The sequence below is a fragment of the Choristoneura fumiferana genome, chromosome 7 (genome assembly GCF_025370935.1).
Source record: "Choristoneura fumiferana chromosome 7, NRCan_CFum_1, whole genome shotgun sequence".
Taxonomy (NCBI): domain Eukaryota; kingdom Metazoa; phylum Arthropoda; class Insecta; order Lepidoptera; family Tortricidae; genus Choristoneura; species Choristoneura fumiferana.
Genome location: NC_133478.1, coordinates 6,157,955 through 6,184,826, shown reverse-complemented (window position 1 = coordinate 6,184,826; position 26,872 = coordinate 6,157,955). Strand labels below are relative to the sequence as shown.

The window sequence follows — 26,872 nt, the reverse complement described above, 5'->3', positions numbered from 1 at the left end:
TTGACGCTAGATAGTCTAACTGCCGCACTTAGAGACGTCTATCAACTTTAATTGATTCTCAACTAGATATAAGAAATGCACTGCTAATTGTTGATTATGTGCACAAATAAACAATATTATTATTGCCGAGGCCCGGAAAGAAGGAAATTGTATGACCACGTAGGTAGTTTACTTCGAGGTAGTGGGAACTTTTTTTTGATTTTGATGGACCAGACGATCAGGATGCGGAACTAAAGAAGTGGCCGAATATAGCTCTGGACAAGGAGATGTGGGGGACAAGAGAAAACGGCCTTTCCAGAGACACAAATATAGGCTAAAAATAATAATGCGAAGGGCAAAAATGAGATAAATAATTTTCATTTTCTTTTTTTTAATGGAAGACAGGGTTTTTTCCGAAGATAATTTAAGATAATTTTATTAAATTAAGTTTTCATTATAATAGTATCACATAACTAAATAATTATTACACCTTGAAATGATAAACAAACATAGGCATATTTATTCATATTTCATCCCGTGTCAATTTATCCCCCTAACCACACAAACCTGACTAAAACCACATTCATTAAACACTTCCCAAAACAGGTCTAAGCACACGACAAAAATAATCCTATTCAGGGAGAAAAATCTCTAACAATAACATTTATGCCCCTGTCCACGTTTTGACCACTAAGTGGCCAGATAAATGGCCCGTGTCATATTCCTTTGTGTCATAAGTACCTGTCTTGAAATGGTAATAGTCGATTATCCACACCTCAAAATGAAAGAGCAACATCCGAGGTCCAGCGTTAAACTTGATTCTATTTTATTTCATCGATCGCGACAGTCCTATTCAATTGAAGGGATAGTGACCGCACGAGCCGCTGTGGGGAGCAAACCGGTCGACCATTGGTCAGCGAGGGGAAATCTCGAGCCGGCCATTGGCTCGTAAATTCGCCAGGTGCTAATTTGAAAGTTTGAATGCGGAATGTATTTTGTATTTCGAATTCGGTCACTGGCTGAATACTTATTTGCCGAGTATTCGAGCGTTCGAATGTGGAACGTTCGAATATTTGTGGATTTTCGTCGGATATTGATAAGATATTATAATAGCTCGGAAAGAAATTGTTTATTATTCTATGTAATCAATTGACAAGGAGTGGGTTAGTAATTATACAATGTAAAAGTAATGTAATAAAATTAATAATCATAAAGAAACTCTATATAATTCTAATGCAATGTGTATAAAAGTAAAATAGTTTTGATAAATTTTGTTGAATTATTTTAATGAGATTAACCTGGGAATTCTTGTAAAATAGTTAAAGAATAATTCGGTACAGTCCTAGAAGAGTATTTATTGAAAACTAATGGCGCAATTTTGTAACAATTCAACAATCATTTTTACAATAATGTTTTACGGACTCTTCCACTGATTTTTTCCAGCATTATTATCTACATTAGGAAACTTATTTCGCACATAATCAAGTACTGGCAATAATTTAATTCGCACGTATAAAGTATAAAATATTGCCATGTTCTTGTAGGGTTGTATTACTTGTATTTCATTTAATTTTGTACTATGCATTCATGAAAAATAACCTTTAATCTTAATAAAACTTTTAATTTGTCATCGACGTAACTGATTCTCACTGATTAACATTGAATAGAGCCTCCGTAAGTAATCCTTTAGTTTTTTTCTAGACATACCTACTTTTCGTCTAGATAATTTATTGTCGTAGGACACACGTCTCATATTATTAAAGAAAATCTACTCAAAACATTCGAATATTTTTTAGAGTGTTAGAGTGAAACAAAAACGATGAGTAATCCCTCCATTACCCAGTGGGTGCCCGGCTATATTATGTCGCGCACGCGTCTAATGTAGACTATTTTTAATACATCTACCTATCAACTCGCATTATGGACGAGAGAACTCGCACTGGCTGCAAAAAAAAAACATTTCTTAATTCAAAATTATTAAAAACGATGTCATGAAAAAAAATGACATTATGTCATAACTAGAGAAGTGATATGGAAGCAGTGTCTTCTCTAACAAAAGAACTTAAAAATCTATAAAAAAAAATCGAATACCGCTACTGTCAAATGTGGCAGCTTTACTTTGCCTGGTAAACTCTACGCTCTCTTTAATTATAGGGACTGTACTACATTTAGAACGATATATTTTATCCAACTATATAGGTACTATGCGAAGTTGAATTGAGAAGATAGACTTGCTCCACTATCTACTATGTACTACTACCAGCGTACTCAGGTAGCTATGTTTAGGGTTCTCTACCTCGAAAGGAAAAAACGGAACCCTTATAGGATCACTTTGTTGTCCGTCCGTCCGTCCGTCTGACAAGACCCTTTTTCTCAGGAACACGTGGAGGTATCAAGCTGAAATTAATATCAAATACTCAAGTCTACTGTCCCTTGGAGCTGTGAAAAAATCTAGCTTCTAAGCCAACGCAATCAAAAGATACAGCCGTTTATGCCGCAAATTTTTGAAACTCGCAAGGGAATCATAACCTACAGGGTACTTCCCGTGAACTCAGAATCTTGAAATTTGGTACAAAGCAACGTCTTATAGCACAGATAAAGGGAAAATTGCGAAAACTGTAAATTTTTAGTTACATCATATAATAAAAATATTTATACGGAACCCTCGGTGCGCGAGTCCGACTCGCACTTGGCCGGTTTTTTATATTTACATTTAAGATTCGACGAAGAACTAAAATCACTGATTATCTTTAAAGTTATGGAAGGAAGTGATAATGGGTGGGCTACATTGCTCGAAGAACAGTCGAACATATCCCTTACGTGATCTCTACCTCATCTTTTGAGTATTCAGATGAGAGTAGAATTCAGTTAGACACTGACAAAGTGTGAGTTTAAAGTCAGAAACAGTGTAAAGTATAATAGTGCGTGTAAATGTGTGCGAGTGTGTAGTAGCAGTAGTGTAAAGTTTTGTCAAAACCCGCAATTGTAATTTATTACTGTGTAGTAAAATAATGAAAAAATTACCTTAGCTAAGATTTTCCTTGCTATCGCTACACAGTTCACCCGTCCCAGCAAATGTTGTGGTGAATTTCATATTTTTGTAAGTATCTACTCAGTCTGTTTATTTGCCATGTGTTTTGGTTCACATGGTATTTTCTTGATTTTTTATGCTTTCATAGGCTTATGTGCTCTGAGCCGTTATATGTGGAATATTATACCAACCACTTTGGCTCATATAGTGTTTGTTTTTTTCTGTAAAGACAATATTTGAAATTCGGAATAGAGTTAAAATTTACTTGCCTGTGTTGAACATGCGATGTTTTTAGAAGATTTATAATGTAGAGTAAGGATGTCTTAAAATGACAAGGTAGCCAATTGTTGCTGTTTTAAATGTAGATACTTTGGAAAGTATGACATGTATATTTACAGTATTCAATGTAAACTAAGTTATTTTTTTTTGCATAAGTAACGTAACAATATTATAAAAATTATAATCATGAATATTTAGTGAGTAGATCAAGATGTATTTTTTCAAACAAACAAGCAGTCAAGTGTGAGTCGGACTCGCATACAAATGGTTCCGTACCAATACTAGATCGAGCATAAACGCCGGAAAAAAGTTTCTTGTATGGGAATCCCCTTAATCTCAAACGTCTGCTTATTACGTGTCCAAATACAATAGCTCTGTGATAGACTGACGGACAAACAGCTGAACTTTACAAACAGAGTACCGTTGTTACACTTTGAGTAGAGAACTCATGATTCACTATTGCAATTAAAGCATTTTTTTTATTTGCATAGTGAATAAAGGTGTTGGATTATAAAAAAACATGTCCAGTACTGTTAGTTCAATAAATCTACTCCAATTACCAACAGTCCAATTTAAAACGTATTCGAGTTAATGATTATATTGAAAAATGACCCCCAAATCCCCTAGATTTACTATTATCCCAAATGTCATTTCATCCCCTTTGACAAAACCTGCCTCTGAAGCGAACGGATTGCCGCGTACATTGTCTAAACAATTCTTAAGTGAACACTCGAAACTAAAAACATCTTAAAAATACTGAACAATTCTCTAAAACACACCTTACCTCGAACAGCTAAAACACAGTTTAGCAGAATTTGAAGAGCACTCCACTTTTAAAATGTCATATTTAGCAAAACAAAAAGATTTGAAGCGGTATAATGTGTTTTAGCAAAAACGACGCTGTCATGTTTCGCAAAAAGTCTTGAGTCGTTTGTTTGAGTTTATTTTAAAGCGTCCGATGAAGCGATTTCTTTGTCTGAAACCATAACGACGCAACCCTTATTTTTTAATTCATTCTATTTTAAACTTCACTGCGGTGTTATAAAGTTTGTTTTTGTGAGTTGATAAGAGACAAATCCTGGCCATTTAGAAAACGCTCGCTCGCCGGCTGTCGGTCCATAACAAAACACATAAATTAAGCGCTCAATAATAAATGGAAATGTCCCTTGCAGAGGACAGGGCATTAGGGCGGGATTATGAGAGGCCTGCATACTCTGCAGACCAAACGGGCACTCACACACCATTGGGTATGAAACTAATGTTTGGAATTAGGCCACGTTCGTTTTTTTCAAGTTTGAATTTGAAGTTTCAAACTGGCTGGTTCCATTGTACGAACCTCACACGCTTTTTTTCTTATGGCAATAACCGCACACGATATTGTATATAAGAACCTAAAAATATTTTAAAATTGTAATGGTTTTTTTTTTCGAATCTCGCATTTTAGCACTACGTACTGACAAAGAACTATATATACTGTACCTATTCCAAATATCATGTAGTTGTAATTTAAATTGCTTTCACTTTTTTTATGACCACGTTATCATTTGTCTCCTTTAGGTCTCGCTATTAATTTTTCTGTTATATAATCACAATTTTATTCCATTTACTAACATAAATAAATACATTAATAAGGCAATAAAAATCCTATAACAAAGTTCTTGTTTCATTTTTAAACATATCAAACCTTCTAACCAAACTAAAACTCTCGTATACCTATATCAAAGCAAAACTAATTTTTCGCATCCCTTCCGAACCGCCAAGCCGTCGAAAGATCTTACAAATCACCATAATAAGGCTAAACCCGAAAAACTGGACCCGTGGAATCACCGCAATTTGTCACTAGCTAACCCAATGCAAGTCCTAAGTAAACTTCAGCAAAGTTAAACTGAGTCCCCGCCACATTCTAAATAAATAACATCTAATGGGGGACATTCATCAGCGTTTCCACGTTTTTAGGTAGACCTCACTCCCCGGACTGTCTCTTGTTTTGGACCTTTACCGACACATCCCTGAAAGCAACGCTTCAAACTCAACCCTGGCGGCACCAGAATAAACTTAACTTTACCCAGTCGTATACAGAGTTGGGTCCTTTTAGTAATGGGGAGATTAGCCATGGCGAGTGCAAAGATACGAACGGGGGGTGTGGAGGCGGGGTGGGTCCACCCAACACCCCTTTTTTTGTTATTTTTGGTGCATTTTTTGCGTTAACGCGTGTAGGGTGAACTGCACAAAGGTAAGGGATGTTATAAGTTATGTAATTAGCTAATGCTTTGCTTTCTTTGTTTGTAGATTAAGCTTCAGTTTTGGATGTTTTAGAAAACTGGACTAGACTGCACTGTTGCGAATTTGGATAAACAAATATTTAATACATTTTTTTTTGGCAAGTGTTGAGTCGTTCTTTTTGTCTCGAGTAAACGGTATTATAATTATAACCTCCTGAATCTTGCCCTTTTTTTACTAGATGTAGTACCTACCTACCTAGATTATAATCACCGGTTTTGTTATATTTGGTATTATTTCGACGTATTTAAAATTCTTTGTTCAATAAACAATTTGTACTTTATACCTAGTATAACTTTATCCACGAAGACGCGTGATTTTGTCAAAATTAGCCATTAATGATATTATAATAAGAACCACGGCACGCGTAATCGTGAATGACTCTACCTATATAACACATTACATTCGGTCCATTCGGCAGTTGCTCTTGCTGTTACTTAATTGGCTTTTTATAACTACGCGAGGACTCGCGAGGTTAAAACTGGCCAGTGTTCATTTTCAAATTGATACTGGCCACTATAAAAAAATATAATTTATGTATAATTAATACGGGGTGCTAAAAAATTAAGTACCATTTGAAGTAATATTTGAAGAGACGTTAAATTAGATCAAAACATCATTCCGCTCAAACATAATCAGCCTGTGCATTTGAGTAACAAGATATTTATTAACATTTTCTGTCAAGTGAACCGTCGTTGATCATATAACCGTCAACGATTGGCGGGAAAACTTGTGTTTTTTAGAAAAATATGGCGCTGTCTATTGGATGACAATTTTGCCAGTGTCTAGTAGGTTTTGCCGTTGTACGGTAAAAAAATCTAGAAAACGAAATATGAGACGTAATGGTGGATGAACGATGACCGGGAAAACTTTAAGTAAGCATTATGTGACTTTGACATATATGTATCTAAGTAAAGTGGCCAGTTACTCGTGACAGTCAAGACAATCAAAGAAGTTTTAATCACTGGCTATTAATTATCTTATAACAGGGTGTTTTTACGATTATATAAAAAAATGGTTGTTCTTTATTTGAATTCAACATCTGATAACTTTTTTTAATCAGTTTTGTTGTCAGCCAGTTTCGAGTGACTTTTAGTGGCACGACGGAGCTTAGCCGTGAAAAGTGTGACACTTAAGAAATGACACACCGTTGTCACTCGGACGGCAGATAGCGCGTGAAGAGGGTCACCGTGAACCAAAAATGTTTCGTTGTGGTTTATACATAAACGGTTTAGAGGAAGAAAGTACGTAATTATTTAAGTGTGTTTCTTATTTTATGTACTAAATTGTACTATTTAAGTTACATTATATTATATCCGTTATTAACTGCATAACTGGATCGGCAAGCGCAGCATAGGTGTCCACTAAAGAGATAGAGGGATGATCGGGTTAAAGCCGTAGGTTCTCGATGAATGCAGGCCGCTTCCAACCGCAGCAACTGGAAGTTTATGGGGAAGGCCCATGTCCAACTGTGGACATCCTACTTGTCTTATTTTGGGTAGTGAAAGCTTTTCTTTTAAATAATTTTCGTATTGTTAAATATAAATCACAGTCAAAGTAATTAAACTCTTTCTAACATTCTAATTAATATTGAATTTGGATTGAGAAGAAAATGGCATAATACCCGCGCGATGCAATAAAAGAATTCTTCTTAAACAAAGTCATAGGCAAAAGCTAGTGTTAAGTATAAACGCAATACTTTGCTAATAATATGTAAAAACGTAATATTTTTTTTTCATTCAGTTATGTCTTTAAAAAAAAAGTATCTGTTGCATTAAGCTATGAAGTATAAAACTGCCCGTTACCAGTCAAACACTCAACTGCTACACTAAAGTAACTATATCAAACACTAACAGATCGGTAGTGGAGGTGAAAATTCGTAAAAGTTAGGTAAAGGGGGTGTATTAGCAATTTGTAGCGGGATGGTAACAAGTTGCGCTGTATTTCAGCAAGTTGCCGATCGCGGCGGTGACCACACAGCTGCCAGGAAAACTTGGGACGTCTGGGATACTTAATGTATCCTCGTGAGTCTTCGTGTACTTTATAAAGAACAAATTAACACTAAAAATAATGGCTGAATGTATTTTATAAAGCACAAATTATTCATTGAATAAAGAATTTTACCTACTAAATTCGCATTGGAATTCATAAAAATTACATCGTGCCTAGTCTTTAGGATTTAACATGTGTGAATAAAAAGTAAACTAGGTGTACAGTGTGATGCCGGATGCCGGCAGCCATGCTTTTTTTAAGAGAGGTTTAGAGTAACGTATTTCTGTAACTTACCCATGGCATTAATTTAATTAATAAACTAAAATTCAGACTGTTAAGTTTCTAACAAAATTATAATTGCCAACAATGTACCATCAGCCAAATAGGTAGTCTATCAATTTTTAAACAATTTCCTATCAAATGAATATGTCGCTAAAGTCGAACTTTCAAGTCGGCAGACATTGGCATTATTGTTTTATGACATGCAAACGATTATCAACTTTACGGTGGTAGAGAACATATTTGGCTGATGGTACCGCAAAGTAAATTGACAAGTAATAATCAAAGTATCTGTCGGTTGTCATTTATACTTGCTTGTCAATTTACTTTGCTGTACATTTTTGGCAATTATATATTTTTTAGAAAGTTAACAAAGTCTGAATTTTAGTTTATTAATTAAATCAATGTCATGGATATGTTACAGAAATACGTTACTTTAACCTCTCCTAAAAAAACCTGGCTGCCGGTAACACACTGTATGTTATTTCAGATGTAGTAGGTACAATAATTAATTTCAAGAATAACAAACAAATATACACAGATACTCACATAATACCTGTGTTTTTGTTTTTAAGGAGTCAGGTATGTAGCATATTGTTTTTAAATACCTAACCATTTTAATAGTAATATGCGTTATTCATATTTGCTAAGTATAGTTTTGGCGGTGACATACACAACTCAACTGCACACGATTGAACTGTTTAAGCCGGTGTTGGTATACAATTTAATATATATATATTTTTTTAAGTTAGTTTTTAAATAAGGTCCTCACTGAAAATCAGCGCCACAGCTTGCCGTGGCATTATGCTGAGTGGGGACCTATTTAGCGTCATGTATGTCTTTATCTGTTCTATGTTTGTTTTATGGCGTTAAATAAATGTATTTTCTTTCTTTCTTTCAAAATTGTCTATGGTACAAGTATAATTATAAAATGCAAATCACAGAACTATAACAAGAGCAAAAGACGCGCTAGCCTATAAGGCTAAAAAACACATATTTACTGTCTCGGCTCAGTTAACCACTCGAGTTAACATCTGACTGCATTTAGGTATGTGTTAAAAAAAACTTATTATTATTTCCTATCCTCGAAAACGTCGTATTTCGAGGCACCCTATCCCGCCAGCTGGCAAAGGCCGTAACTGCTCGGAACTAAATTCCGTTTGCCGCCGGACACGCTCTGCGGCTGCTAATTTTATTCCAATGCAAGGCTACGTGCTTCTGCCACACGGTACACGTATGGAGCTTTAACTGTGAAATTGCTGCCTTTGAACTAACACACAGGTATTTGGAACTGGCCACTTGGACAGCAAATAATGGCTGTTTTAGAAGTAGACTATTCATCACTAATTCATGGCATTAAGTTTTGTTAAGCAGTGTGGTTATACTTGGGCATTTTTACTTTAAATGGCGCAACTTTTTTTTTTTGCAGAATTAAGTGATCTTGAATAAAATGTCCCCAATTTTCAGTAAAAAAATTATGTCTCCATTTCGTAACGACCCATATAAGAAGAACCCAGAATTACCTAATTCTAAAAAAATAAATTAGTGCCATTTAAACTAAAAATGCCCACTTAAATAAGCTTATACTGGGTGCCATGGGCTATGAGCTAGTGTCCTAAGAAAAAAATAATTAGTTCCTGAGTTAGATTACCAGAAAATTTGGAGATGTATTTTTTCTTTTGTTTTCGATACCACGTACCTTTTTAACTCGGTCGTACTTTTTGACAGGTAATTTAATGTGATCTATATTCTATTTGTTCTAACATGATTTAAATGACAGTTGCCATTTGTTGTGGTGAGTTGGTGGTGGTGGTGGTAGACGAGTAGTCTACTCGTGACCACGGCAACTGTAACGTTGCCGAAACGTCGAGGAAATAGCGTGGTAAGTCCCTTATATGGTATTTTGACTATCGTATCCTGCCGTCACGCTTACGCTAATATTATTCAATACGAGAGTGAAAGGGACGCTACGATATGAAATTAGATTTTCGAATTTCGAAGTACCTAGTCCCCTGCTCGTTTTTCATTCTGGCGGAAAGACATCGTGTTGCTTTGTGGCGGTCCGGGCCACCATGTCGCAGGGCTACTACTAAACTCGAAACTCGAAGTTTGTGTCGTGCGGTCCCTCTCACCCTCGTATTAAATAGTATAAGTGTCAGAGGGACCGCACGACACGAACTTCGAGTTTCGTAGTAGCCCTGCTGGGACGGTGGCTCAACGGAATGAGGACGTTTTACCACCTAGTTAGTTTTTAATATTTTTAATGTTTCTATTAGTTATGTATGTAAGACTGTAAATTGTTTTTTTGAATGGGCCATGTTTTATTGTTTTATTATTATTATAACATAGTGTGCTAAACCTTATAGCAACATTTTCGAATGCGCATTTCGCTCACACGTAAATCTTGTTGACACTCGACTCCCGAAAAAAGGCTTAAAATTAAGTCACCGCCTTTTGTTTTCATTGTCTGCCTACCTGCGGCGTGTGATACCTAACAAAAACAAAAGAAAATGGCTCTATTATGTGAAAACAACCCGGAGACTACCACAGTTATGCTCGCCCGTGGGTTGAATTTATACGATATATTCAGTATTCACTATACCATCATAACATGACCTCTCCATCTGCGTATTACCTCCTCTAAAACACCTTAGTTTCTTCGGCGTGAGGGCGGTGAAGAAGGTCTAAGTAGGCTGGAAGCGTGAACATATTTCGAATATCCAAAAGTATAAATTGTACCAGTAAGCTATCGACTTACTTTTTATATTCCGTGCCACCGTGGCCGGGAATGGCCCACTGTTTTCAAGACAAACATGTGTTATGTAGTTTTCGATGAGATGTATTTACGAAATCCTATCCTATCTACTTGGAAGTATTTTTATGGAGTAAATGTGTTTTATGTAGGTTGTTTTTTGTTGAAGCTTTAGGTGAGTACTTTTATTAGCGTGATTTCTGAAGGTAGTTTATTTTAACTTGAACTTTTTTTTTATAGGACCCCATCGAAAGTACCTAGGGATATTGTTTATTCCTAGATAGTTTTGAACATTTCAATATCGGCGTACTAGCTTTTGCCCGCGGGTTCACCCGCGTGGAATTCGGTTATCGCGCGCTGTTCCCTCGAGAACTGTGCATTTTTCGGGATAAAAGTCGCCTCTGTCACTTTCTGCTGCTCCACGCTAAAAATCACGTCGAAAGACGGACAAACATACAAAGACACACACTTTCGCATTTATAATATTAGTATGTATTGCTGCTGAATGAAAACATCAAAATTAGTCTAGAGATAATGAGTATGTCTAGACTTTTTTTGATGGGTATAAAATATACACATGACAAAAATTTTAAAATGACAAAATAATGTTCCATATGTAATTTCTACGATTGTTTCTCGGAAATTATAATAGGGAGACGCGAGGGTATGGTTGTCTCAGAGGTTAGTTGTTGCAGCGGTTGTAATTAAAAAGTAAACAAACGAATAAGTATAATTTCTACTGCTGTCAAAAGATAGCAATAAGCCTCCCTCTAACTTGACGTAACAAATTAGTCGATGAAATTATTTGTTCGTTAACTCATAGTTGACTTTTACAACCGCTGTTACAACCACTCTCTGAAACAACCATACCCGGCCCCCTTAGGTACCTAATGTAATATGTTTTCTGCCCAAAAAAATAAGTACAAACTGACACCATTAATTATCAAAAATTACAATTATTTCCTATCTTTTCTAGCAAAAAAGTACTTAACATTACATTAGTAAGAAAACCCCGAAGAGAAGAAACTGCAGAAAAAAAAATGCTGATACAGTAGGTGCGTATTAGAAAATTAAGCTAAGCTAAACTTTTAGTTACTTATATCCATCTACACACACCTGACCTTACACCTAACAAAATAAGACCAAAACTCAAGCCAAAAAAAAGTACGCTTGTGTCCTCAAAGCACGCATTATTATACAAAGTCCATAACAATAAAACCATACCTCACTACACTTAAACCTATATAGATAAACCCACACAGACCTGGCAAAGGCTTTAATGCTCACGTCCTCTTGCCTTAATCTTTTTGTACCTCTAATTAAATTAACAAAACCCAAGCGCACGGAAACTGGACACGCACACATAAACATCATACACACTAACCGTCGTACGCTCAAAGACCCACGCACACTAATGCAAGCTGTAAGGAGAGGCCGCGGTGTGAGTGAGATCGTGCGTGTATGTGTGTGTATTAGTTAAGGGTCGTCATTTCTCTTGGACCCTCCCCCGTAGTGTCCGCAAAAGGTGAGTTGAGGTGGATATGTATAGAGCTGGGAATACTGCTTGCAATAAAACGTTGCATTACTAAAGATAAAGATATTATGTTTGTAGGTAATATTGTGTTTTTTTTTAAACACTTGTATGTAAGTTGATTTTAAATCTTGCTTAAAAAAGGGTAACATAATCTAGATTCAACGGGGATGTAGGGGTTCTTTAGAAATGTGATGGAGACAGGTTAGTAAATAAGGTTAAATCTAAACTGATCTAAGTTTTCCATTTTCATAATCTTTGTAAAAAATTACAGCAGACGGTGTTGAAAAAAAATACTGAATCTTCTTACAACATTGATTGGTACATATACCTTGAACGAATAAGGTCGCCTTTGTATACGAGTTTGTATCTCAAAAGTTGTCACTTGTGCTTCTTTCTTTATTTTTGTACAAAACGTAAACAATCAACTGCAAAGACATAACGGTAAAAATAACAAAAATATGTATACACGATTTCATTGACTTAACGTTAAGGCCGTGCGTACATAGTAGCGTCGGCCGTATCAATCTCTTTGTAGTTGATTATACATATATGTATATGTACTAAGGGTAGGGCCGTCTTTCACCTATTAGAGGCCCTGGGCACAACATGCTGCATTAGGTAAGCCTGATTTTTAGGTGAGAGTAGAATAGCTATCGATTATCGTTTGGTAATGATGTAGTGACTAGAGGGCCCCAATCCATCGCGGGGCCCTGTATCACTACCATGAGTTTACAGTGACCGTACTCGATAGCGACGGCGTAAATTATTTATATGGAGAATCGTACAGCGCCTCTACAAATAATTTACGCCGTCGCTATCGAGTACGGTCACTGTTGTAAACTCATGGTAGTGGTACTGGGCACGTGCCCAGTGTGCCCAACGGCAAGAGGGGCCTGACTAAGGGCTTATTTCAATATTCTCTGTTAAGGTCCGTCTGTGATGCTGTCTCTGTTTAGTTGTAGGTAGGTATAAAATAAAGAGATACAGCATTAAAGCATTTTAAGATAACTGCCACAAACCACAAAAATCTTAGTCCACACCTTCGCTTATCAACAGGCGTGATTGTGATCCTATTAGGGTTCTGTTTTTTTCCTTTCGAGGCACGGGGTATTATCCACTCTGTGTAGATATTACAGACAAACAGACGTCCCCCAGCATCCTCCCTCGGACTTTAATATTGATCAGTGTCCGGCCGCGGTCAGGTGGCGGCCAGCGCATGCGTTGACCTGCGCTTTGTTGCAACTGTCCGGCAATGGACTTCACCCTCGAGACCTAAGTAAGGTCTCTTACTCATTACAACGTATCATACCATGTACCGTAATAGCAATGTGTCAGACAAAAAATAATTATTTGTATTGAAAAGTATGAGATTGCCCACTAGCACTTTTTCTAACCAACGGTCAAAGTCAAAGTCAAAAGTCAGTCAAAATATCTTTATTCAATTTAGGCTATGACAAAGCACTTATGAATGTCAAAAAAAATCTGCCACCGGTTCGGAAAAACCTCTGTTGAGAAGAATCCGGCAAGAAACTCAACGAGGTAAGTATATATTTTTTTGTAAACAGATTTTCAATATTATTAAATGATATCTATACATCACAAGTATTTCACACAACTTTATTTTTAACACAGTAGGTTCCGCAAGTAGCACAGTTTATTTTATATGTTTAAATTTGTTTGTTTTTAGGAGGTTAGGGGGAGATTTAAAAAAAAACGATGTAAAATTTTTTCGTTTATTACAAAGTCTGTATACCAATTATCAGAATTCTACATTGAAAACTAAAGAAAGTCCCATACAAACATCCACCCCCTTTGTAGAGGGTTAGAGGCAGATTTCCAAAAAATAAATTGATGCACGTATTTTTCGTTAGTATCAAAGAGTCCGCATACCAATGTTTAGCTTTCTAACTTAAAAACTGCGGAAAGCTCCATACAAACTTCCACCCCCTATGTTAGGGGGGTGGGGGGGTTAGAAAGAGACAAAAGTTGCCTATATCACTCTCCGGACCATCATCTAACTCCACATAAAAAAACACGTCGATCCGTCGCTCCGTTTCGACGTGAAAGACGGACAAACAGACATACAAACACACCAACACACACACTTTCGCATTTATAATATTAAGTATGGATTATTAAATAGAACAGATGCAAAACTTGAATTTTGAACATAGATTTTTAAAAGAACAAAATCATGACATCGGTAAAATGTGGGTTGCTAACCGAGTCTTTATTAAACGCAGTATAAAGTAAACTTTGTTTGTTTTTTATGTAGCTACACTATTTGGAACTACAATAGTGAAGCTACATTATTCCACATTAAATTATTACTACATATTATCTCTAGAACGTATTTCCGCGCGATACAGGCAAAGTCGCTGGCACAGCTTGTATTGGAGGCCCGTGACGTTATATTATAACGGGCTGTATCTTCATCATTCTTTGTTTAACTGACAGAGAAAAGAACAATATTTTTTTGATAATGTAACTGATAAACTAATCAGAACTTTTGGAACGCCATCCTCTTGTATTATTAATTCCTGTTTCATTTTTTTTTTCAAAAAAGAACAGTCCAAATAACCTTTTAAAGCACAAAGCAAACCACAGCCCACAGATACAATATTGTAGAAATAAGATTTCCCTCGATTTAATATCAGAAAGAAGCCCCTAAATTCTATATCATGTAGAGGAACACTTTCAATATCAGGATTGGTATCCCTTTGGCCGTAACAAGGTTTTATTAGATCCCACTAAAGGGCTACCCCACACAAAGCTAGTACAAGAAACCCTTTTTCTACCTTACTTCAAATATATTAACTGTCCCGCTACCTTTGCGGACGTAGAATAAGGCGTACTGGAAGGTACAAGTAATAAATAGTATTAATAAGTTAAAGCGTAGGAATGTGACGACACCGTCGCCCACTGGTAGTGTTGTGATGATACAGAAGCAGGCGGTCATCTTAAACTCGGCTAATTCACATAAAAATTCAAAATATTTGTAAAACAAAAGTGTTCGAGTGTTTTATAATTGATAAGCATTACAATGTTACGCCGTTAGGCATACAAATAGCTGACATATCAGCATGCAGCGCGCTAAACTAAATTACTATTCAAAATAAACTAACGTAAACCACTCTTGCTATTTAATTTCCTCTCAATCGAAGTGAAAAGCAGAGTGTAAAACTCGAGCATTAATCCCATTTTCCCCTCGACGTGTCTATTCATATAAATGCCAGCTATACCAAAGCTATATTTGTAACACCTAAATGAAACCATGACTTCACAATGAATTAATGACTTTTTTTTTATAGTCAACGGCCGTTATGAAGTAAATCCTGACACATTGCAAAACTATGAAGTTTCTGAATATTAACAATATGAATCATAGACAAAAATGCAACTCTTACTTGTTGCGTGCGACAGAGTAGTTGAATATAGCATTTTATTTCAATGGTTGACATTAATAGTATCAGGAACTTCATATAGTTGTCAAACGTGTCAGGATTGACTTCTTAGTGGTCGGGCACTATGATCATCCAGTATCTCCACATCTTTGCACCGCTACGCCTCCATGCACTTTTGTCAGGGGAAATCATACCCTATACCTACAGCATACAGGCTAATCCCCGTTGCTTGGATATGGTCGCGATGGTGACCGGAGATTATCTATATCAATTCATATATATGTAAGCCAGACCAAGTCTAGATACTTGTTATCTTATAATAAGTATTTTTACTTGGGGGCAATACGAGTAAGAATTTAATTTGTGTTATCTATATATCATGAGTATTTTAGTTTTGTATATAAATTTTGATTACTACCACACGTTTAAGACAGCTGTATCTGTGTGACAAATTTTGTATTGAGCGGTGCTTGTGATAACTACAATTTGTGTGACATGGTCAATTATTTTTGTATGGGCGGCAAACGAGCAATCATCTGATTAGAAATGATCACCATCGCCCATTACTATCAATAATTCAAGGAGAGCCACTGATCTGTTGCTGGCGGTGAAGTGAAGGAAAGCGAATTTCTGCATGAAAACAGATGTCTCACACTGACTTAGCTGTCTTGACGTGTGGTAGCGGAGTGGCAAGATAAACGGTAGATCATTGTAACGGATCATTGCGAAGTAACGCCTGAAACGACCAGTTTTATTATTAGGGTTGCGTAGCCAAGATGGCAAAAACGGAACCCTTCTAGTTTCGCCATGTCTGTCTGTCCGTCCGCGGCTTTGCTCAGAGACTTTCAATGCTAGAAGGCTATAATTTTGCACGAATATATATGTAAACTTTGCCGACAAAACGGTACAATAAAAAAATGAAAAATATATTTTTTAGAGTACCTCCCACAGACGTAAAGAGGGGGTGATTTTTTTTCTCATCCAATCTTATAAAACCATTAGGGGGTTGCTACAACGATTTTTCGATATAGTGATTTGTTTGCAAACTATTCAACTTTAAATTGCAAATTTTCATTAAAATCGAGCGTCCCCCCCCCCTCTAAAATATAAACCGGTGGGTGGAAATTTTTTTAAAATTCAGAATGGTAGCAAGTATATCAAACTTACAAGGAAAACTATAACGGTTCAGTTTTCTTGAGAATTATTAGTACTTAAGAGTAAATAGCGGCCTAAGGTATAAAATATATCTAAACTTGGAATATTCCGTACAAAATACGAAATCCTTAGAAAAATATTACTTATTTTTTCGTAATGGCTTTGGAACCCTATTTCGGGCGTGTCCGACATGCTCTTGGCCGATTTATTCAATAATCATTTATCGAGCTGGCCACTATGAATACAAATGAAAAAATACAAATATATTTATTTGCTTTAAATTTATAGTTATGCCCAGCGGACCCTAAACTAGGCAGAACCTGTGTCTTGGGCACCAAAAACTGATAAGCTGGCCACAATTCCAAATCCCCATGTCTACAATAATTAAAGTTCATTTTTGGGATAACTTTGTCATTATTTTCTCTTTCTGTACAGGTATCATTTATTACTAATTAAAATTTCATTGTAAGTCAGGATTATTTGGTTGCCAAACTATCCTTGTTACCTGTAGGTACTGTTATAACTAAGAATAGACAGAACAATTAACTGATTCCAGACATTTTTTCGTATCAAATGTAAAATTAATTTAGTAGACTTATTACTAAATCTTTAGCAGTGAATTCCCATTACTATCCGTATGTTTTCAAACGGCTTTAAATTGCAAATCATACGTGCCCCAAAAACTTTCCATGTACCCAAAATCCGAGAAAACAGTATGCTTCCCAAACTTTTCTTTATTACGCAAATAATAAACGCATAGCAGCCCAAACTTTGGCTGCAAGTGCCATTAGGATGTTTTATTTTGCAAGTTTGCCAATTTTATAAACTGTGCGTTCGCGTGGCACAGATATATCTAACAAACAACTTCAGGTATTGCGTAGTGTCTAAGTTAGGTAAATGACCTAGTGTTCGACAGGTAATGCCCAATGGATGACACCCCACTGTCACCTATAAATATGAATGATATAAAACTAAATATGGCAACTACTGGGACTGTGACCAGCACTCGGATATCTACGTTTGAGCTACCGTAACTTTGGGTACGAAAGAAAATATTGAACATTTAACTAAACATCGAATTAGTATTAGTACCAGACTTGAAGAAAAAGGCCAAAAATGCAAATAAGATATAACATGTTTATTTTATTTAAAATTTCTACTGACTTAGACTATAGAAAAGAATTTGCATTTAAAACGTGTGAACCGCATCTTTCTCATTGTTAAAGGAGGCCCGTGCCCAACAGTGACACGACTAATTTTTCCACACCAAGGCCATTCCGATCGATCTTATACTGTTTGCGACTGTACAACACCTACATAATATTTTGGTAACAAGCCAACCTACTATCTAAAAACACATTCGGCGATTCGACCAACGCTATGTCGGCGAAACGAATGCCGAAACAGCAAACATACTAATAGCCTCGTAAACTTACGTATATCCATTCAATTTATCTTGACCTCCCCCCTTTTCCACCTCGTGGAAAAATATTACGGGGGGCGGAACATTTTTATTACAGGTATTTGGAACGGGTATTTTTAACTCGTGTTTTGTGAACTCGTAATCCGATAGTACTTAATTTTTGAAACAAACAAAATAATTTATTACAGTTGGTACCGTGATTGTTTTCATTTCCTTAAAACTATTTTCAAACATTTATAAATGTTTATTTATAAAAAAGTGGAAAAGATTTTGAATGGTTTCTAATTCAAAAATAGAATCCGTTTAGTAAAATTACTCTCTCTTCTTGTTTGTATGTATACTTAGGTGCATAATATGTAGCTACATCTCATTTCATATATATTTAGCTCAAAATTCTATAAAGTGTAAAAATAATTATTAGCTACTGACTTAAAATAAAAATAAACTAAACTAAATCCGGAGAATAAATTGGGTCATCAAAATTATCCACCACAAACATCGACCTTCAAGACACTGGCGTCCTGTCACTAAACAGGTATTTCTCATCTGTGACCATCTCTACTTATTACATACAATACAATACAATAACTCTTTATTGAACACCAACGCATAGTAAGCAGTACAGAAAACATATTTATATAGAGATTTTAAGGTAAGCAATAGGCGGCCGTATCGCTTCAGAGCGATCTCTTCCAGGCAATCTTTACAATAAACCGAAGTAAGGAATAGATACACATTTTATCACAATACTTCTACATTTTCTCGATAAAATACTCGCTGTAACACATAGTACGAAAACCAAGTATTTATACTCGCCCAACCCGCAGTCTCAAGCCATTTGCTTTTATTGGCCATCGGGCCAGTTCCAGCAGGCCGGTCTAATTGATTGTTCCATGTAAATAAATTGGGCAATGCGTCATTGGCATATTGGATGGATGCACTGTTTTATTGCTTAGTTGTGCAATTAAGTTAAAAAACAGTTTTATACTAAAGGTAGTCAAATGAAGAAGTAATTTTTTACGCGAAGTCAAAACGGCAAAATAGGTTGTGATATTTACAGTTTAGGTAGGTGTATGTATGTAAGTACGGATTCATGCGGTATGTATGTGGGATCGTGCGAAGGAAAACAAACTTTAAAACACAAAGTAGAAAAGTTTATTAAAAAAAACTAAATGGAATACGTTAATTGACAAAATAAAACAGAAAACACATGCAGCAACTAGGCTCACCCGATCGTAACTCACACTCTTTTACTCATTCGCTCGTCTCATTCACTCCACATTAGTCTTCAGTCATTCGGTCGCTCGTTTACATCAAATCATTCAAACATTAATCCACCCTCATTCCCACATTCGGCCATCCTACACACATGACTGTCCCCAGGCATCCTTTAAACAAAACATCTTATACATCTAAACATCTTAACCTAGGTACACCTTAATCCTAAAACATGTGTGCTATAAGCCATCATTATAACAAAACAACTGCACTTACAAAGTCTTACAAAATACTATAAAGGACCTAATTAACATCTTACTGTGACAAAAAAACTTTACTTATAAGTCTTATAAGGTATCATCTTTATTTAAAATAAAAGACAAACTAAACTTTGGGAAGAAACACTTAAGGGGGAAAAATCAAACCAAAACCATCTTAAATTTAACACCATACCAGTAAGTGATCAATTTCATTACACCTCCTATACTAGCCTGACTCTTTAACTTTACGTGATCATGAAAATAGCTTTCCTCTCGCTTGAACAGCTGGCTGCTGTTCATGACAACAGTCTTATCATACAAAAAATCCTGGCCTAAAATAATATCGTACGGCTTCATGTCTTTAGGCACAAGATGTAGAACCACATCACAACACTTGTCGTCGATTGCAATGTTCGTCTTCACGTATCCCGGCGATACGACTTTCGATGCGCCGAGTCCCGTCAACGATAGTTCGCACTTTTTGTGGCCCGGCGCGCCTAACAACTCGTAACTGTCCTCCGACACAAGGTTCACGTCACTACCGGAGTCTATCAACGCGTTAATGCTTCGACTACACAATAAAATCTTCTTTATTGGCTTCTGATCGATGTTTCTTGTTTGGTATGAGCTGTCACTGTCACTGTCGGTGACACTCCTGTGACGTTTGACGTTCGTCGCCGCCATGGCCGCCATCTTCAAATCGCTCCCGGTCGTTCCATTCGATGCACATTCGTCGTCCAACTCATTCGTTCGAACATCAACTCGCACGAATAAGTTCGTTCCATTCGATTCGTTCTCGTTCGAATTCGCCGATTGAATTCCGCCAGCGCCGCCATTATGCTCGTCAGCTGATTCGTTCGATGTTTTTTCAAATGTACTATGGTTTTCTTCCTCACAGCTGTAGCACGTCTTTACGGGCCGGTTTTTCGTCGTGTCATCGTGTTGTAACTGCATACTTGACATCTTACTCTTAATCATTTCGTAAATTCTTAGTTTGTCCTTCAAGTCACCGTAGGATGTCACTCCGTATAACACCGTCTTATTCGTCTCCGCATCTTCGATGCCGTCGACAATATACTTAATTGTCACATAGTCTGGCATTTTTCCTCTTTTGCCCAACTCGCGCATCGTAAGTAGGTAGTCAAGGCAACTCTCGTCTACCTTCTTTTTACGCGCCGCCATTAGCTCGTGTATCGCCTTTATGTCGATCGTGTCAGGGAATTCTTCGCCTAGCGCGTACTTTAACTCGTCCCACGACTTAAACGGTCGCTCCGCTTGAAGCCAAAGCGCTGCGGTACCCGTCAAGCTGCGCCTAGCAACAATTAGCCGTTGCAATGGCGTCCATCCAAATATCTCCGCGTTTTCTTCGATGTCGTCGATAAATTTAGTAACGCTGTACATCTCATCTTGCGCACTAAATTTACTGACTAGGTCGTCAATGTACTGCAGGCTTTCACTACCGTCGTACGTCATCATCACGTCAGTTGCCCTTGCAGTCGTCGTCGTCGTCGTATTCGTCGTTTGGAGCTTGAGTCTCGGTGCCTCATCCACACCTCCACTCGGAGCCTCGCTAGCTGCCTCGTCGTAAATCCTATCTGTTTCCATCCCTCCGATGTGCCGTTTCTCGCCGCTCAGAAGCCACCGTCTTACTCCCGAAGCCAGCAGAAACTCGTCTTCGTCGTTATTTCGGCCGCCCGTCGTAAATAGCAACCGCCACAACACGAAATGTAACCGCCTCGTTACACCACGTAGCACACCAGTCCGTCGTCGTATCCACGATTTAATTTTTTCCTTCTGATCCCGGACGAGCCCCCCAAAAATGTGGGATCGTGCGAAGGAAAACAAACTTTAAAACACAAAGTAGAAAAGTTTATTAAAAAAAAACTAAATGGAATACGTTAATTGACAAAATAAAACAGAAAACACATGCAGCAACTAGGCTCACCCGATCGTAACTCACACTCTTTTACTCATTCGCTCGTCTCATTCACTCCACATTAGTCTTCAGTCATTCGGTCGCTCGTTTACATCAAATCATTCTAACATTAATCCACCCTCATTCCCACATGTATGTGAGTATATTTCTTATTATCTATGATTCATTAATATTTAGAAAATAATCGAGCAGAACGACTACTAAAAATAGACTAGTGACTAGTTTGTTTGTTTGTTTGTTTATACTCTTTATTGTACAAAAAGGAAAAACAAAAAGGTGACCCCTAGGTGACTAGTGACCCCTTATTGGGAACTTTTGCTTAGAGATTTCAGTAAAAGTCAGTAAAAACCAAGTGACAATATATCGAATTAAATTTAACAGAAACAATACTCGTGTTTTTCGTAGCACGTAGCACCCTCTACGGCGTAGCTCGTAGCGGGAGGACTGACCGCGACGCCTCATAGCGAAGGGGAGGGGGGACTGACCGCGACATTTGTAGCCGTCCCGTTCTGGGTCCCGTCGTATGTATAGTTATACATCTATGTGTAATTGGAATAGGGTAAAAGTAATTTGGTGGACCTGCGCTAGAAAATTTTGGTGGGCAATCTTATAGTTTTGGATTCTTATAGTTTTAAGTGGATATTTAAATTAATTTTGGCATTATCGTATCATAATATTGCGTTTGGTAACTTTAATCAGATTTTCGGTGGTAATTTTTCGTGGATAATATCGTGAAGTATACTTAACCATACTTAAGGTCCTTAAGGTACTTAAGTCCTAGTGTTTGACATTCTAATGCCTAATAGATGACACACTGCTCTTACCTCTTTTGTTAATATCATAAAATCAAAGATAGCTTTGCATACACTTTTCTATATAATTATTTATTTCTAATAAACATTACATCTATCATTATTATATTTATAAATATTATACATATACCTACTAAATAACATAAAAAACACATAGTTCCATTTATCGTAGATGGCAATAGAGAGCGCTGCTGCCCACTCTCGCATTGGGTTCCTTAGTCGCCTTTTACGACACCCATGAGAAGAGATGGGTATTCCTACTCTAAAATCAGACACGGCACGGACATGGACGTGGATAGGATACAAATTTTGAAATCAATCAATTTACTGCAAAGTTATAGACGGTAATTTAGTCTAAAACGTTTTGACAGAAGCGACCATCTCACCACTAAAACTGCAGGGTGCACAAAAATGGCCCCAACCCTTTGGCTATTTGAGCGGGCGGGGACTGACCACCCCCGCTGGACAAAATGGCCGCCAATGCCTAGTTTTAGCTCGTTTAACATTGAATGATATTTGGCAAGCTTCGCTCTTGTTACAACTTGGCGCGTTCTGAGAAAAAGGGCACAATGGCTTTTGTGGATATTATCTTGCACGGTCAAGTGTGTTTATGGGGAATATTAGACCGATTTGACCGTTGTTTTTTTTTAATATGGCTCTGTCCATTGAAGAACAATTTTGCCAGTGGCTAAGTAGTAGGTTTTGCCGTTGTACGGTAAAAAAAATCTAGAAAACGAAATATGAGAGGTAATGATGGATGAACAATGACAGCGCAAATCCGACCGCTCAGTAATCTTATCATCACCATCGTCGACGTTCGTTAACACACGATGGAGTTGCAATTACTTTCGCCAAACGTCATTAAACATCATAGATTGCGATTGGCGAAATTAGTTTATGTGACTAAAAATTAACCTGTTTGAGAATATATAAACTAAAAACTAAACCTTGAGAACACTTGCATCGGTATTCTTAAAAAAAATACCCTGAGAATCGTCTATGGTAATGAGAATGAAAAGCCGCAAAAAACTTTTCATGAAAAGCCGTAAAAAACTTATTGTGCTATTTTTTCCACCACTCTAGTTGACCATCAGCATCAAAACCTTCACACATATTTAATTTTTGACAAAATAGTAAATTTGCTTTTAATATTTCGTCTCCTACAATTTCAAATTCCATGTTTTCGTAATTGCCATCGAACAAACGCGCAACTAATCCCCGCTAACAACTCAGAAAACATGTCCCAAATAATTGGAGCCATCCGACAAAATATCCACTATCTACGAAATACGCGAAGCTCCATTGTCCTTTGAAAAAGGAATATCGCATAACGAAGTTGAGATCTGACTTTATATCAAATATCACGCATGACGCGCGCCCCCCTCTGTGGGGGTAATAAAAAATAATATATTGGAATATGTTGCAAATAACTGGGTATCATCTTCTGCCTGGATACCGAGTTGGCGAGGACATTTTTGTTTTGACGAGTCCGGCATTTTATTGCTGACGCGATGCGACATTGTTTGTTCCGGCGTAATTTGGAGTGTTTACTTGGTACGAGTATAAGGTTTTATTGTAACAGTTGGATCGTTTAAGACTAATGATCAGGTAACCATATTATACACAAACTAGTTTTCATTGATAAAGTTAATGTCCTAGTCCTCGTCACTGTCCCAATAGTCGTCAATTTTATTTTTTGTCGTCAGCAATAAAGTCTCATCTATTTATATTACCTTATAGAACTCCGCAAAATTACATTTTAATCAAGCAATTATTTGATTACTTTTTAGTGTTAAACGACCCGAACATGTCCTAACTGTAATTATTTTGTTCTTGATAATTTACACTAAAATAACGTGGAGAAACGCTTCTACTCTGACGCTATGTTAATAATAGTCAAGTTCATAAATACATATATAAAGGTACGTTACCTTTATGCCACTAACCTTAGGGTCGATGCATACATTATATTAGACACTATGGTTGTGAAGATTATGCCTTCAACTGTACTTATATAGATTTACGGTTGTGTACTAATAGTATTTTTCCAGTAAGTTTTCTTTGTCAACACATGGTTAAACTACGCCTGGCGTTTTATAATTACGATCTAGGTAAGCGATTAAACCAAATAACATATATTTTTGGTAACATTTTTTTGTTGAATTTTGTATTGTATATCATTATCCAGGTAATAAAAATATATCTTTATAGAGAATTAAACTTTTTTAAGACACTTTCATAATTAAGTTGTACGGCCCAGGATAGATCCAATTTATTTATTGACTAAACCAAAATGCATTAAAATACATCCCTTGACTAATGTTAGTGTAATGTTAAATTAATCTCTATTAGACGATCCCCTAATTTAAACGGGTAGTCAAAATCATCAGTTAACTTAACATCACTTAATGTTAAACATATGGGTTCACGGAAATTACGTCACTTATTCCTTTCTCAATTCAAATAATAATTAAAAAAATATATGAAAAAGTAAAAACACTCACCGTTAAAAAATCAAGTCACAGCACTGAACCAAAATAGCACTGGCACGAAATATTTTCTCACTTCGCACATTTTGAAGTTCGATTTTTAAAAATCGAACTATGACGGCGCGCGCGCACGTTCGAGAAAGTTTGAAAAAGGAATGGATCAGGAAGTGAGGTCAGGTAGAGGGGTTAAGATCGAAGGGTTAACAAAAAGGTATTATAAGGGTTAAGACACAAAGGCCCTTAGAAGGGTCTCGAGTTACGGCCAGGTCGAACGCGTGAGGTAGGAATAAATTTGATTATTATCATTTGTACGTGATAACTAACATCTGGTCGAAGCGTGACTGCTCTTGAAGCGTTCCATTGTAATTTAGTTTCCCTAAGATCATAAAATAAAATATGATTTTGCGAATTTTAGTTACAAAAATTGTGTTTAAATTTAGATGGTTTACTACAATGTATGTACACTGAACTATTAAGTACCTACAATATCCTCTATCGTGCCACTATATTTTCTGCAAACAACACTAACTCTACACTGCTCTACCTGGCAACATTTTCGCGTGTGAAACACAGTGTCATCTTGCACCAAACTAACCCTTCACATGCCACCTAATGTACCTGAAACGTTCCGACCCAATAATTCATTACCAAACAATGCAGCACTAACATTTCGCAATAATAATAACGGTACCCTTTCACCGTTGTCTGAACCCTTGCGAAATTTTTCGACATAAATAAAACACCCGTTTCAAACACAAATATTTAAAAAAAAACGCACTCTCTTTTTGAAATTGTCACTTGTCATAAATCAATTTTTGAAATAACAAACCGTTGCATTGTAGTTCGATTTTTGAATTGGAGCGGAATTCATAGCTTCGAAATGCGTACTTCTGCTAGTACCAAATCACCAATGTCGAAAAGATACTGGCCAGTAAAACAAATTAATCATTTCAAATGTCGAGAATGCTTTCTTTAGTTTAATCCCGATTGTTTAATAGGGGACGTATTGCAGTCATCAAATTTCAACAATTAGTTAGGGCGTGCATACAATCGATTAAAGATAAGATTGTAAAGGTACGACTCCACTTATCGTGTTCTAGTGCACTTCAAATTACTCGCCCAATTTACTTGTTCTGATCTTATGATAGAAGAAGAGTGCTTGAACTATCGCCTTTATTTTGTTTGATAAAATCTTTTACATTCCAATGAAATGTTAAGTGCTAATTTAAGCTTTTCTTTTTTAAATTAGCCTCGCGTGCCGACTCTACATCTAAAGTAGCGTAAAAATATAATAAGTAGTAGAGTAACTAGATACAAAAAATATTAGAAAATAATAGATATTTTTGTTTCTAAAAAAGACAGTTGAGTAATAATATTTTTGTTTACTATATTTTTCTCTTAGTTTACATGTAAGGTAGGGAGTATTTTAGACGAACATGAACATGAGTTTTAAAGCTAAATTTACTTCTAAGGTGTTACTTTAGTCGCTTGCAAAAATCATAACCTGATAACTTTCGATAAATTTGGATTAATAATAACTCCGCTAGACACGTTACACATCTGCCCGTTATCCTATTTTAAACATTAGAATAGGCCCCTCTATGCAAAATTCAATGGATTTGGCGAATGTTCTATTGTCGTGCCAGGTACCCGAAATTGCGACATTCAAATTAATAAAAGTCTGGTCTGTGCAAGGGTTAATTCATTGTTAGTGACAACTGAGAAGCGGAAGGACGTAAGTAACCACATTTTATTGTATCATAGTGCGGCTCTTACAACATATTGCAACTATCTATAAACCTATCAAAAAGTAACGTTGCTGACTGACAGACAGCGCATAGTCTGCATGATTGGGCAACCTATTTAATTCCTTGTTCACTTTTGGACTGTAGCATAGTAAATAATTTTATTTGTTTATAACAATGTTTATATAATGTTGTAAAATGTCATTACCACAGGGTTCTGTGATGGCTTGGTAATCAAATTGGTTAAAATGTACCTGGAACTTTATGCATAGATACAATCAGAAGACACTCATGACAAAATTCC

General features: G+C 36.5%; 1 long non-coding RNA gene across 2 annotated transcripts in view; it reads right to left on the bottom strand.

Moving 5' to 3' along the window:
• LOC141429570 (uncharacterized) overlaps window positions 1-25,356 on the bottom strand; it is a 66,992-nt gene extending 41,636 nt beyond the window's left edge. For both annotated transcript variants that reach the window (XR_012451555.1, XR_012451556.1), the window contains exon 1: window positions 24,839-25,356. This is a non-coding gene — a long non-coding RNA (uncharacterized lncRNA). The remainder of the gene's footprint in view (window positions 1-24,838) is intronic.
• Between the last annotated feature and the right edge of the window lie 1,516 nt (window positions 25,357-26,872).